Here is a 14,416-nt window from a genome sequence, read left to right on the forward strand (position 1 = left end):
TTACCACTCTAAGGCTGGAAAAAGAAAAGGAATAGGCAGAGCTACAAGAACCTGTAAGCTTGGACCAGGAGCCTTTGGAGTTGGTGCTCAGGCCTCTGAGGAATGATCATACCATTGACTGTGGCTGGTATCTCTCAGTGGATCTGAAGACACTGGTTCTTAGTGGGTTGAAAGTAATTAGATCTTAGAACAAACTTTTGCTGCTCGGCCTCTCCCCAACCACTGCTTTACCCTGTAGGAACAGGTTAACAGGAAGAGAAGGACCCTTCTCTCCTCCCATTTTCCAGTCTCTCTCTTTTGTGCCTCTGTTGGAAGATCTTGAAAGAGAGACCCCTTGGCAAAAGGGTCTTAAAAATGTAGTTTGCAGAGTCTTGTGGCAATATCACAGAAGGCATATAGGAGAGTTGACCTGGAGCCGAGAGACGATAGGTAAGTAGCTATCCCTACATCAAACTTCCTCTCTCCTCCATAGCTATCTCCAGCCTCTACTCTTCACCTACCTGGTCCAAATATAAAGAATAGAAGTTAATATCATTCCAACCTCCCCTAAGAACCAAACATCAAAAGAATTGTACTGGGTCACAATGCTGGTGTCATAGCCATGACTATTTCCCTTAAAAAATGGTGACTGACTTGAACAGGTTGCAGAAACTTACTGACAGTTTCCTCTTCTAGAATAACAACGTCTACCTTGGAAGATAGGATCAAGTATACAAATAGACCATCTGAATAAAAGGCTTATCATAGTGCTTGTCCTGTAATAGACACACACTGAATATTAGTTGACTTCCTTTTTCCTTCCCTTATTCCTCATTCTTCCTTGTGGAACAAAAGCTTTTGTACCAAACTACTGGAATTTCAGGCATCAGTAAATACCTGTGAGATCACTGGGAGGAAAATGTTTCTGTTTAGCTAGAGAGGTTTTACTAGCCCAATAGGTGAGATTCTCAGAGTTCCAAGGAAGGGAAACACAAATTGCTTATCGGGTTGAATTGATCATAAGGATATGTGGGAAACAGAAAAGGAGGTCTTAAACGAACAATATCCTGCCCAGGAATGTGTGGTAAACTCCATAAGAAACTGGAAAAATCTGCCTAACTTTACTAGAGACAAGAACTTTTTGGATCTGCTTTTCTTTGCTTAATTGACAGTATTTTCCCAAAATGGTGGGTTTAAATGGGTCTTTTTACACCACTAGGTATGGAGCATTGCTATTGAGCAGTGTTCACACCAAGTCATCCTAAAAATTATTGGCCCCTCAAACTCAGCCTGCATGTGGTTGGTTTCAGCTAGTGCACCTTTCCCTGTACAATTACTGTGTTAAGGTAGAAAGATTCAGACTGGTCTATGAAAGGCCCTCTCCTAATTCATTTACCTCAAAAGCAAAAGGCTATCTGAGCATTTTCCCACAAACCAGACATTGTTTTTTTCCTTCTTCCCTGGCATAAATAAACACTTTCTACTTCACTCTTACAATGACCTTTTCTCAGAACTATTTGTCATTGAACAAGGGTTTTGTGGAGGACTCTGAGCAGAGGCCGCCAAGGTAAGTGAGATTTCTAGGACAGGAGATACCTTTTCTTTCAACCATGTTATTACATGGTTCTTAGAAGTGAGGAGCAAAGGAAGGAGAAACCACACCTAGATCTTTAAACTGAATAGTGAAATAAATGTGATATTATTAACAGAAATAGTGGTAACAGTGATAGGGCTTGCTTCTGGTAAATTAGTTGTAGAAACTAGAAGAAGGTACTTGTGAAGTGTCCAAATACATGTGGAGTGTCCAAACATATGATATAGAGGTAATAGCTTAAAATCAGAGAATGAATGATAGGTTTTGCTGTTTTATTTTTAGTATGATTCCTAAATTTTTTTGTACCATAAATCATTTTGAGCATCTAATGACAGCTATACATACTCAGAAATAAAAATGTACATATGCATATACAACTAAAATCATACATATATAGTTTTAGATTTTCAGAATTCCAGCTCAAGTTGCACTGCCCTACCTCACTTAGTAAAAAATATAAAAAAGAGAAAAGTCTGAGCACTGAATCTGTACTGCATTAGAAATTAATCTTTCCTCCTCTTGTAGTTCATCCTCCTCACCCCAAACAAGCTAAAATTTTATGTGTGCCAAATAGCTTTTTACCTAGCAATGCTTTTGAGAGATAATGAGAAACAAAGCAGGGCAATTCAATGATAAGAGTTCCTAATAATTGCCAGCAAGAAAATGACCCAAGGTGTTCATTTTCTCAATTACTGTAATCCTCATTTTCTTTTTGGATGCGCAAGTGCTCCTGAGAAAACCTTGAGGCAAATGGTATATATACTGGCATATACAGTGCACCCCAAGCCCAGAGGCAGCAGCTAGCAATTATATTCCACTGATTAATGTGCAATCCTAAATTTACAGGCTTGATGGTCCAAAGGGGCTCCCTGCTATGTGAGATAATGAATAGGAAATTGTCGGAATAATTAGCCTAGTCAGACCTCACATGACTTCCTTTAAGAAACAAACAAAAAAAATGCCTGTCCTTTAGCAGAATCAGAGATTTAAAGACGGGATGTGGAGAAGGAACGTTATGGCCAAAATACTCCTTTGTGCCATTTTTGCTTCATTGAGTTCACTGACCATAGTGTCTGTAGCAAATACAGTGCTGCATCTCTCATCTTCTCCTTTAGAGTACCAGGATTTATTCCTATTACACCAGCTACTAGAAGTACTACTGTGTCTGCAATCAACTCTCTCCAGAATTTGCCCTCAGCTGAAGACAGCTGCCCAAAGTTAGCCTATCCACCCAGGAAGGAAGGGGAGCAGCCCACATTCAATGGCTGGGCAATGCCAGATTATAAGGACATGGTTCACCTTATAAGAACAAGACACATATCAGAAAGGCCAACCCATCTTCAAGGCAGAGGGTGACTGAAGCTTTGGCTGAGACCACGTTACAGGTCGCCTTCTCCCTCTTCCTACTCCTGATTCTCTCCCTGAGTACACTCCTAGTACACTTTCTATACACTAATTGCTAACTGAATCTGCTTACCAGAGACTTCAGCTGGCAGTAGTGTCAAATCAACATCAGTGTCAGGATTACTATAAAGAAATGACCTTGAACCAAGGGTTAGTCTATTTAATTCAGCTTAATGAATATTTTTATATGCCTCCTGTGTACAAGACAAGTTTGAAACTATGCTAAAGTAAGTTTTTCCTTGAGATTTTCCCTTGAACTTTTTTTTTTAATTTTTGTTTGGTTTCGTTTGGTTTGGTCTTGCAAGTCAAATATACCTAAACACTGTATAAGGTGATTCTTCTAAGTAAATTCACCTTCTTTTTAAATTTTCTCATAGTTTAAACTAAAAAAAATACAAACTTTAAAAAATATCCTAAGAGAAACTGTTAATATAAAAGTCAATAATATGTTTATGTTACATTTGAAGTACATAATTATGTGTATAGCTTGACTATAAAAATTCAAATAGATCAGAAAAAAGCATGATAGGACTTTATAGGTCACCATATAAAGGTGATATGTGATGTAAGTATCATTATATATTGTCAATACACTGAAGGACACTGTAATTTCTATTAACTATAAAGACCACAAGTGATGAACTGAATGAGTTACCCATGGTAAAGGATGGTCCACATTTCAAGTGTGATATGAATATAGTTCCAAATGATGGAGATGGACCCCATCTTAAGAAAACTGGTATATGAAAATAGAGATTGCTATAGAAAAGAGAATAGCCATTTTTTTAAACAAAATTCACTACAGGGTTTTTTAAACATTTCATGAAAAATATGTCCCAAATGTTACAATATATTTATACAGAATTCAACTTTTTATCAGCATATCTTATATATTTCAACATTGAAATTCCTTTTTTGTCCCTACCTTCTGTAAATATTATAGATAATTCATTGTTTTTATTTTTATATTGTGATATTATAATTTGTAATAAGAAATATATACTTAGTCTTGACCCCATTTTCTGGCACAGTGCTCCTAAAATCCTTACAATTTCATAGTGATGAGAGGAATAAAGGTGTCTCTTGTTATTTTAATGAGGTAACTTTTGGAAGGCGTGGAAGGATGGGGCTGGCTCCCAGGAGGACCGTGCACATTGCTAGAAGGTCAAAACTTTCAGTCCCACACCCCTGGCCTCCTGGAAGAAGAAATGCGACTGGAGGATGACTCAATCAGTGGAGGCCAAGAGTTTAGTCAATCATGCGCAGGTAATGAAGCTCCCATTAAAACCCAAAAAGATGGGGTTCAGAGAGTTTCCATGTTGACGATCATGTAAACATTTGGGGAGAATGGTATGCTTTGAGAGAGTATGGAGGCTCAGAGCCCCTTCTTACATAGCTTGCCCGATGCATTTTTTTTATTCCTAAATTACATCCTTTTGTAATAACTAGTAATGTAATAAAGAAAACATTCCTCTGAGCTCTAGATCCCAATTAATTGACCCCAAGGAGGAGGTTGTGGCAACATACTGATTTATGGCCAGTAGGTCAGAAGTACAGGTTACAACCTTGGCTTGGGAGTGGCGTCTGAAGTGTGTGTGTGGGTTGGGAGTGGGGAGACAGTCTTATAAGACTGAACCCTTAACCTGTAGAATGTGATACTATCTACAGTTATTGTCAGATTTGAGTTGGATTCTCAGACACCCCGATAGCATCAGAAAATTGCTTGACAGTGTGTGAGGAGGAAACTCCCCTTCCCACACACACATCTTGAAATTGGGTCCAAGAACTCAAAAGATAGACTTACATATAATACTCACTCTTCTGCCTCTTACCAGCAGTTTGAGCTTACAAGGGTGATTTACCCATTCAAATCCTCAATTTCTTCTTCTATAAAATGGAGTTTGAAAGAGCTGAGAGCTGTTGAGATGAGTAATAAGAAACATATAAAAAAAAGTCTCATAGTCCTCAATGGTTATCGTTTGTTTTCCATAATGTAAAATATTTGTTGAAATTTTTCTTATAGAGATTTTAAAAGGAATATGTCTAAATGATTTAGGACACATTCAGTTCCCTTGTAGCTTACATGGCTACATATATTTTAACACAAAGAGAGGATTTTTTTATAAAAAACTTTTACTCTGTATTTATAAGCAATGTGCTAATACAGAACTCATTATCGCTCTCCAAAATGGCTTAAAATTAAGGAAACTGCTTTCAAGTTAAGAATATCTGCGTAAGTGTGCTCTATCCAAATACATAATGTCCTTTTTATATTTTGGTGCTAGAGAGAAGGAAAGAAGGATGGAAGGGAGGAAGGGAGGGAGGGAGAGAGGAAGAAAGAGGAAAGAAAGAAGGGAAGGAAGGAAGAAAGGAGGGCAGAAAGACTCATGCTGGCTGGGTATCTAAGTTGGAGCATTGTCCCAATATGCCAAGGTTGCAGTCAGGGCACATACAAGAGGCAACCAATGAAAGTACGGATAAGTATAACAGCAAGTCAATCTCTCTCTCTCTCTCTCTCTCTCTCTCTCTCTCTCTCTCTCTCTCTCTCTCTCTTTCCCCCTCTCTCCTCCTTAAATCAATAAAATAAAATTTCCAAAAAAGAGACTCATGAGAAGAGGCAACAATTTCACTAAGTACCCAAGCATTTTTGTAATATAAGGATCTAGCAAGGGTAATAGGCCTTAAATCTTTCTAGATGAATCTCTGTACTGTGTTTAGTAAATAATTTTGACTACTGGGATCATTTGCTTTACAGCTGAATTTGCTGAAAAGCCTCAGGCACAATGTTAGCAGTGTCCCAAACCACTGTAATTGGGCAATTAATGCTTAATGATATAGAGGAAGGGTGCAGCTCTATCCTACATGAAATTGAAAGAAGGGTATTGCTTGAATTATTAAGACCATGGAAGCACGCATTCTCCACTGTCAGCATTGCAGGGGTTTTTGTTGTTTTTGTATTTTAACATATATCAGCAAAAAATATATTTAACCTAAAGACAGTCAGTCAACATTTAGAAGCAAAAATGTACAAATGGGAAAGACCATGCTTTGATATTCATGGGTATTGAGAAGTTTAGTTGAGTGCATAGTATATTTATGTGTTCAGTGAATTCTCTTTTACTTTTTCCTATCCCTGTTTCATGTATGACACTAGGATTAAGTATGTTTTAACACTTCTCCAGTTTAGGACCTTTCTCCTTTACGGAGGCCAATATTTCTACAAAAGGAACTTTGGGAAATGGTTTCTTGATTCAAACTTAATTTCCATAATACCTATGTTGTGACATTTTGAAATATTCAATTATACAGTCATTCATCCAGTGCTATGCACTCTGTGAGGTGCCAGGACCACAGAAATGACACCATGGATGAGCAAGAGGCATTCTCTCTAATGGTCTTGGAAATGGTTGTGCATGTGAGTGTGTGTGTAACTACAACCTTTTATACAACTAGCTCATATGAAATTAAGGTTATTCTTTTGTAAGGTTGATGTGAAATGACCTTTCATGGATGAATTGTTTTTCTGAAAAGTGATATCAAACAGAAGCAGTAATTCATATGAAGATCACACAAAAAAACAAAGAACTCCTTTTATTTTTTCATGGGAACTCTGATTTGGAAGCAGAATTCAAACTAATCCTGCCTTCAAATCTATCCAAGTGTTAGGTGGTTAACTATATATTAACAGGGCTAAAATATGGCCAGAAATGGAAGCAAGGTGATAGTAAATTAGAATGATAAGTACTGTTAAATAGTTAACATGCATGAAACATACAATTTATCAATATAAACATAGAGGAACAAAATGAATTGTATAATACATCTGAGAATTTATGCATTCAAATAAAGGCCAAAAGTCCCAGGGTGGAATCTCAGCCCTCCATATTAAAAAATAGTATTTTACTAACTGTGCATTTCAACAATTTGTAAGCCTCTGTCTCCTCACCCATGAGTTTGACATAATAATGCCTGCCCTTTATTCAAAATATAGATTATTAATATGAAAGCCTATTATGAATTAAAAATACCATACAAATGTGAGGAAGTAAATTGGCTGCCATTAGGGGTGTCTTCTTATAAAACCACATTTTTTTTGACATCTCTACAATCTTTTAGTTATCATTTTCATCATTTTAGGTAAGTAAAGCAATCAAATTAAATGACATTGCTTGAAACTTAAAAATTGTGTAGGGATGAATAAAGATTTTCTTTTTGTAAAGTCTTTTTGCATTCTGCACACTGACATAGAGGTAAGAGAAAATGGCTGAAACTTTAATTTGAATTTCTTATAATTAAATCTACATTTTATATATTTATCTTACATGTCTGAAAAATCACATATTATAAAATAGGACAAATTATATCAAAAAGAACCAAAAAATCTCATAAAAATATATCCAAATATGGAAAGTATCATATTCTTGGTATCTTTACATCCTTTTCTTCTGTGTGCTGTGTGCAACACATTGTTTCCTTGGATAAATGCATTCCCATGCTTATTCTTCAGTTGTCCATTTACATATTTTTCCCTCTGCTCCAAGACTATGAGTATATTCATGTAGCCATGCAGAGAGGCTAGGACCCCTTGAGAGCCCACTCAGAATTTAATTTTACCACAACTGGTAGTCTAATGATTTGCTTTAAGAAGTCACTGGGAGTTTGCTTCCACAGACTCATTTTAACAATCCTGATGAGAAATTTCAGAGGTAGGAAACTTGAGTTCTAATCTCAGCTCTGCTACTTAATTAGCTGTGTGCCTTGGATAACTCATCATTTCACCTCTCAAGGTGCCAGGTTCCTCATCTTGTGGCTGGGATCTGGAATCTCCACTCTTCAAGCTCAGCCTCAGCCGAAAATGGGATGAAACCAAAACCCACATGTGCTTACTTTAAAAGAGTATAAAGTTTCCAGATGCATAAGTCATCTTAGGAAGGTATTCACCTTAAATTGTGCTGTACCAAATTTCAGACAGTGTTGACTGTCTGAAGAAGAAAAGAAATTTATTGAATTTGAAAAATATGAGTAAAATCAAGAAATTCAATGTCTGAACCTATATCAAGGCAAAAAGTAGAAAATAAATTCCTGAATTAAAAACATGCCCTTAGAAACAGAGAAGTCGCAAAAGAGTAAATATAGCAGTCCCTTCTATAAACCAAATCCCTTGTGTTGTTTTTCAGGTGGAGATTCCAGTTATTTGTTATCTAACTGGGAGCTATTCATAGAAATATATCCCATGGCTATATGTTTCTTGAGCATCATTCGAACGCCAATACCTAACTCCCTAAAGAATCAATTTTTCCCCATTAATTAGATTTTGTCAAACTAAATTGGGAATTAAAAGACTGCTTTGTTTTCTCAAAATGACTAGAAAAGGTAAGTATAATTGGATATATCCCAGTGTGAAAACCAATGTTCTGATCACACCATCCCTGACATTCAGACCCCTTGCAAACAGAAGTGTAACAGTTTTATGTGACATCAAACTCAAGATTAAAAACTGAACTGCCCTTGCCCTGGCTGGATGGTTCAGTTGTTCAAAGCATCATCCCATACCCAAAAGGTTGCAGGTTCAATTCCCACTCGGGGCACATACCTAGGATGCAAGTTTGATCCCTGGTCAGGGCATGTACGGGAAGCAACCCATCGATCTTTCTCTTTCTGTCTCTGTCTCTGTCTGTCTGTCTCTCTCTCCCCCCCTTCCCCTTTCCTCCCTCCCTCCTTTTCTCTCTAAAAACCAATAAACATATCCTCAGGTGAGGATTTTTAAAAATTGTATTGTCCTCCACATGACTGTCTCTGGTAACTGAACACCCAAACAGCAATTCATTATCTAAAATCTATGGTCTTCAGGAGAGGAAGTATGTCAAGAATGCTCCAAAATCATGTGTAAAATATTTGTAAATATGAGCATTTTTCTGGGGAGAGGATCTGTATCTGTCACTAACTCCTCAAGATGATCCAAGACACAAAAATTAAGAACTCCTACCTTAAGCTAAACAAGAGTGAGAATTTCAGGTCTATCAAAGCTCTTGTAAAAATTGCATTTTTATGTTTTTTACCCTATAAAAGACAAGTTAAAAAATAATCAGCATAAGAAAATCTTTCCTTATGTAATTTGTTTTTTAAGTTGACTTGGATTTTTAATTTCAAGTGATGAGGAAAAATTTTGTATTAAACTGAATTAGCCAGTAGTTTTTCATCCAGTGTATACAACCTGGGCTCTAACTCATAAAACTGCTCAACTAAGCTCTTATTTTTTGGCATAAAAAACGAATATGAAGGTTTTTTTACACTATTTTTAGGACTAGAAGATTTTTTAAAATGATTCCTCTGATTGATGCATACTGACATTTTAATGATTTTTTTTTTTAAATGTAAGCTCCTTGCTTACGTAGGAAAGAAAGCATGACTATAATGAAAAATTCCTATTAATAAAGAAAGTTGTCTCCATTGCTTCAGCTTAACACTGTAAAAGCATTTCTGAACTAAAGTTAAAATAAAATTCTCTGGAACAGCAGCAAATAAAGTCATTTTAGATTAGGAAAAATATTCCTCTCCTTTTTGAAGGCATTTCTTTTTTTGCCTGTGTGTGGAACTTTATAGAACCTGAAAATTATTTTCATAACTAAAACCTATAAATTTTAAATATATATATTTTCAAATTAAGTGAAAGGAAAAGTAGCTCTCCAATTTAATGCTTGTCTTCACAGTGATGGACTGCTACAGCAATGGTAGCAATAACTAATATTGATGCAGTACTTTCATTGAAGAAAATCCTTTTTCAAAATTTTATATTTACTTAATTTTTATCCTTATGATTATATAACTTATCCTTCTTCTCCCAACTATTTTTGACCATGTCAATATCTTTCTAAATATTCTCACCAATTACCAATCTATGTTTCACAATATTATCAGACTGATCATTCAAAGTATATGCTCATGATGACGGGCACATTTAAAATCATTCAGTGTCCCCCTATTAATTTTAGGACAAAATTTTAGTCTTTAACATTAGTTAAAAAATTGTTTTTTAATATTATAAAAAAAAGTCTTGCTTACTTTTCCAAGTTCATCTTTCACTGTTCTCCCAACATACCTTGCAAAATAATTATACTTTATTTCCTTAATTATATTATACTTGGCCTCACCTCTCTGTCTTTGCACATGCTGATCTCTCTGCCTAAAACTTTCTTTCCCAAATAAAAACAATTAATAAAAATCACCACTTTACAATTCTTAATAAAATAAATTATTCAGGCAATGGTCATCAATGAATATTAAAACCATTAGTCATAAAGTTAACCAGGAACAATACACTTTCACCATCTCAATTTACTGATATACTAAAAGTGAGACAACCAGGCATTATTTGATTCATGATGTGGTGTAGCATGAGTTACTTAGCACTGCCTATGAAGAATTGTCTAAAAAACACTTTAGTTCTAACTTTCAATTTACAGAAAAAGACTTGTAAATTAAAGAACATCATAAGAACTATTTAATCAGATTTAGATAGTAGATGTCTTAGGTTAGGTTCCCCCAAAAAAGAAAACCTTGAGACAAGGCTTATGGGTTTTTGTGGGATATCAATTGCAGAGAAATAAGAAAGCACACTAAGAAATGGAAGAGAAGGGAGCTGCCAATAAAAGTATTCTTGAGCAGGTCACTGCAGCAGGAAACTGTGGTTCAACCTCACTAAGAAACTGAAAAACAGAGTAGACTATATCTTAGAATTATCTCTAAGGTTAGGAAGTTGAATCATTTATCCATGTTTATCAGTAATTGGTTGAAGGCTGCTGGAGGCAGTGGAGAGCAACTGAGAGAGAGAGGCAAGAAAGCCCAAAGGCAGTCACAGTTGCTGTCTTTTTTTTCATTGTTATTCTATTAAGTTGTCCCAGTTTTTCCCCCTTTGCCCTCCTCCACTCACCCCAGCCTGACTCCCCTAGTCAGTTCCCACACTATCGTCCATGTCTGTGTGTCACTCCTACTTGTTCTTGGACTAATCCCTCCCCTTCTTTCCACCATTATCCCTCTCCCTTCTCCCCTCTGGTCACAGTCAGTCTGTTCCAAGTTTCCATGCCTGTGTTTCTATTTTGTTCATTAGATTCCTCTTATAGATGAGATCATACAGTATTTGTCTTTAACCAACTGGCTTATTTCCCTTAGCCCAATATTCTCTAATTCCATCCATGCTGTTTCAAAAGTTAGGAGTTCCTTTCTTTTTGCTATGTAGTATTCCATTGTGTAATGTACCACAGTTTTTTGATCCACTCATTTACTGTTGGGCACTTAGACTATTTCCAGCACTTGGCTATTGTAAATAGAACTGCTATGAACATTGGGGTGCGTAAGTTCTTTTGAATTGGTGATTCAGAATACTTAGGATATATTCCCAGCAATGGAATTGCTGGGTCAAAAGAGCATTTTCATTTTGTGTTTTTTGAGGAAATCCCATACTGTTTTCTACAGTGGCTGCACCAGTCTGCATTCCCAACAGTGCTCTAGGGCTCCCTTTTCCCCACATCCTCACCAGCACTTGTTTGTTGATTTATTAGTGACGGCCATTCTGACTCATGTAAGTTGATACTTCAATGTGATTTTAATTTGCATGTCTCTGATGCCTAGTGATGTTGAGCATTACTTCATGTCTATGGGCCATCCGTACGTCCTCCTTGGAAAAGCGTCTATTCAGGTCCTTTGTCCATTTTTAATTGAATTGTTTGATTTCCTGGTATTGAGTCATATGAGTTCATTATGTATTTTGGAGCTCAAACCCTCATCCAAAGTATCACTGGTAAATATGTTCTCCCATATGGTTGGTCCCTTTTCATTTTGATGATGGTTTCTTTAGCTGAGCAGTTTTTTAACTTGATGTAGTCCCATTAGTTTATTTTTTTCTTTATATCTCTTGCCCTAGTAGCTATATAGGCAAAAATATTACTCCATGGGATATGTATGTTTTCCTCTAGGACTTCTATTGTGTCATGACATATTTTATCCATTTTTATCCATTTAATGGGTCTTTTATCCATTTTGAGTTTATTCTGGTGTATGGTATAAGTTAGTTGTCTAGTTGAATTTTTTTACATGTACTAGTACAGTTTTCCCAGTACCATTTATTGAAGAGGCTGTTTTTACTGCATTGTATCCTCAAGCCCCGCCTTTGTCAAATATTATTTGACCATAGAGACATGGGTTTATTTCTGGGCTCTGTACTCCATCCCATTGATATAGATGTTTGTTCTTAGGTTGGTACCAGACTGTTTTTATTACAGCAGGCTTGTAATATCATTTGATATCAGGTATTGTGATCCCTTCTGCTTTGTTCTTCTTTCTTAAGATTGCTGAGGCCATTTGGGTTCTTTTATGGTTCCATGTACATTTCTGAAATATTTGTTCTAGATTTGTGAAACATGCCATTGGTATTTTTTTTTCTCTTTGCACAGCAATGAGAACATACTTAAATGTACTAAATTGTACACTTACATGGTTTTAATAGTAAAGTTTGTTATGTTTCTACCACAATTTAAATTTTTAAAACAGTGAGGATTTCATTTGCATTAATCTATTGTTGAGAACTATATTTTTTTATATTTCTTTTTTTATTGTTGTTCAAGTATAGCTGTCTCTATTTTCCCCCCTTCAGTCTCCCCCACCCCACTCACCCCCACCCTCAATCCTATCCCACTTTGGCTTTTGTTTAGTTTTTTTAAATCACATTTATTTTTTAAAAGTTAACAAGTACATGTTATAAGAAACTGAAAAACACAAGAAGCAAAGAACAAACTCATCCATAACCACAAGCAGTTTACATTTTGACATGTCCTAAGTCACTTGTGTGTCTACACAACTAAACTTTCATTTTTATGTAAAGATGGTAAAGTTATGAATCATGCTTTTTCACACATCATGAATATTTACCATTTCAAAGTCTCAAAATTACATGAGTATTCTGATAGTCAAGAATACACTACACCAACTCAATCTGAAAGAAAAAGAAATCCTGCCTTTCATGGTGACAAAAATTTCATGAAGGACAAAAATAGCAACAGACCCCTGGATAAAGATATTGGCAAAGTAACAATTAAAATACTGCATTACCTTAACGTTCAATTAAAAATGAGACAAAGCAACGGAGTACACAAAATCCAATACTTCTAAGAGAATTCATTATGATCTGTACTTTTAAAATATTAACAAGGAGACAAGTTTTGACTGAAATACTTTACAATGTATTACTGCAGTATAACCAAAAGAGATGCATTCACATCAATGGTTATCATCACAATGTAACTATGAATACATCCACACACATCCCTCCCTCCACCCTTTTTCCTGTCCTTCTGCTGCCAGCCTAATGAATAAGTCCTGACATCCATTTCTGAGAGAGTTTAATAAATCCATGTCCAAGATGCCTTTTAATAGAAAATGCATTGAATCTATAGATTACTTTGGGTAGTATGGATATTTTAATGATGTCAATTCTTCCAATGCATAAACATGGTATATGCTTCCACTTGTCTGTATCTTTTTTAATTTCTTTCCTGAGTTCTATAGTTTTCCAAGTACAAGACTTTGACCTCTCTGGTTAAATTTATTCCTAGGTACATTATTTTTTTTCTTGTTATAGTAAATAGGATTTTTTCCCTAGTTTCTCTTTCTGATAATTCATTATTGATACACAAAAATGCCATCAATTTCTGACTATAGACTTTGTATCCCACTATTTTACAAAATTCACTTATTAGGTCACATAGTTTATTGGTGGAGACTATATGGTTTTCTATGTACACTATCATGTCACCTGCAAATAATGGCAGTTTTACTTCCTCCTTTCTAATTTGGATGCCTTTTATTTCTTTTTCTGATTGCTGTGACTAGAACTTCCAGTACTATGGTGAATAAGAGTGGCAACAGGAGACACCCTTGCCTTATTCCTGATTCTAAGGGGAACACTTTTAGTTTTTGCCCATTGAGTATGATGTTAGCTGTAGGTTTCTTGTGTATGTCCTTTATTATGTTGAGGTGTGTGCTCCCTCTATTCCCAGTTTACTGAGCATTTTTATCATAAATGGGTGATGTGCTTTATCAAATGCTTTTTCCACATCTATTTATATGATCATGTGATTTTTGTCTTTTGTTTATGTGGTTCATTACACTTATTAATTTGCAAATATTGTACCATCTTTGCATCCCTGGGATGAACCCCCTTGATCATAGTGTATGATCTTTTTAAGGTATTGCTGAATCTGGACTGCCAATATTTCGTTGAGAATTTTATGTTTATCAGAGATATTGGCCTATAGTTTTCTTTCTTTGTTGTGTCTTTACATGGTTTTGAAATTAGGATGATACTGGCTTTGTAAAAAGAGTTTGGAAGTCTTCCCTCTTCTTGAATTTTTGTAATAGTTTGAAAAGAATGAGAGTTAGTTCTTC

General features: G+C 35.7%; 1 pseudogene; it reads right to left on the reverse strand.

The window, feature by feature from the left end:
- Positions 1 to 7,407: 7,407 nt before the first annotated feature.
- Positions 7,408 to 7,654, reverse strand: LOC129082174 (U6 snRNA-associated Sm-like protein LSm6; annotated as a pseudogene).
- Between the last annotated feature and the right edge of the window lie 6,762 nt (positions 7,655 to 14,416).

Source organism: Pteronotus mesoamericanus, unplaced genomic scaffold (genome assembly GCF_021234165.1).
Source record: "Pteronotus mesoamericanus isolate MK-2021 breed Mesoamerican mustached bat unplaced genomic scaffold, CSHL_Meso_final contig_124, whole genome shotgun sequence".
NCBI classification, from domain to species: Eukaryota; Metazoa; Chordata; class Mammalia; order Chiroptera; family Mormoopidae; genus Pteronotus; species Pteronotus mesoamericanus.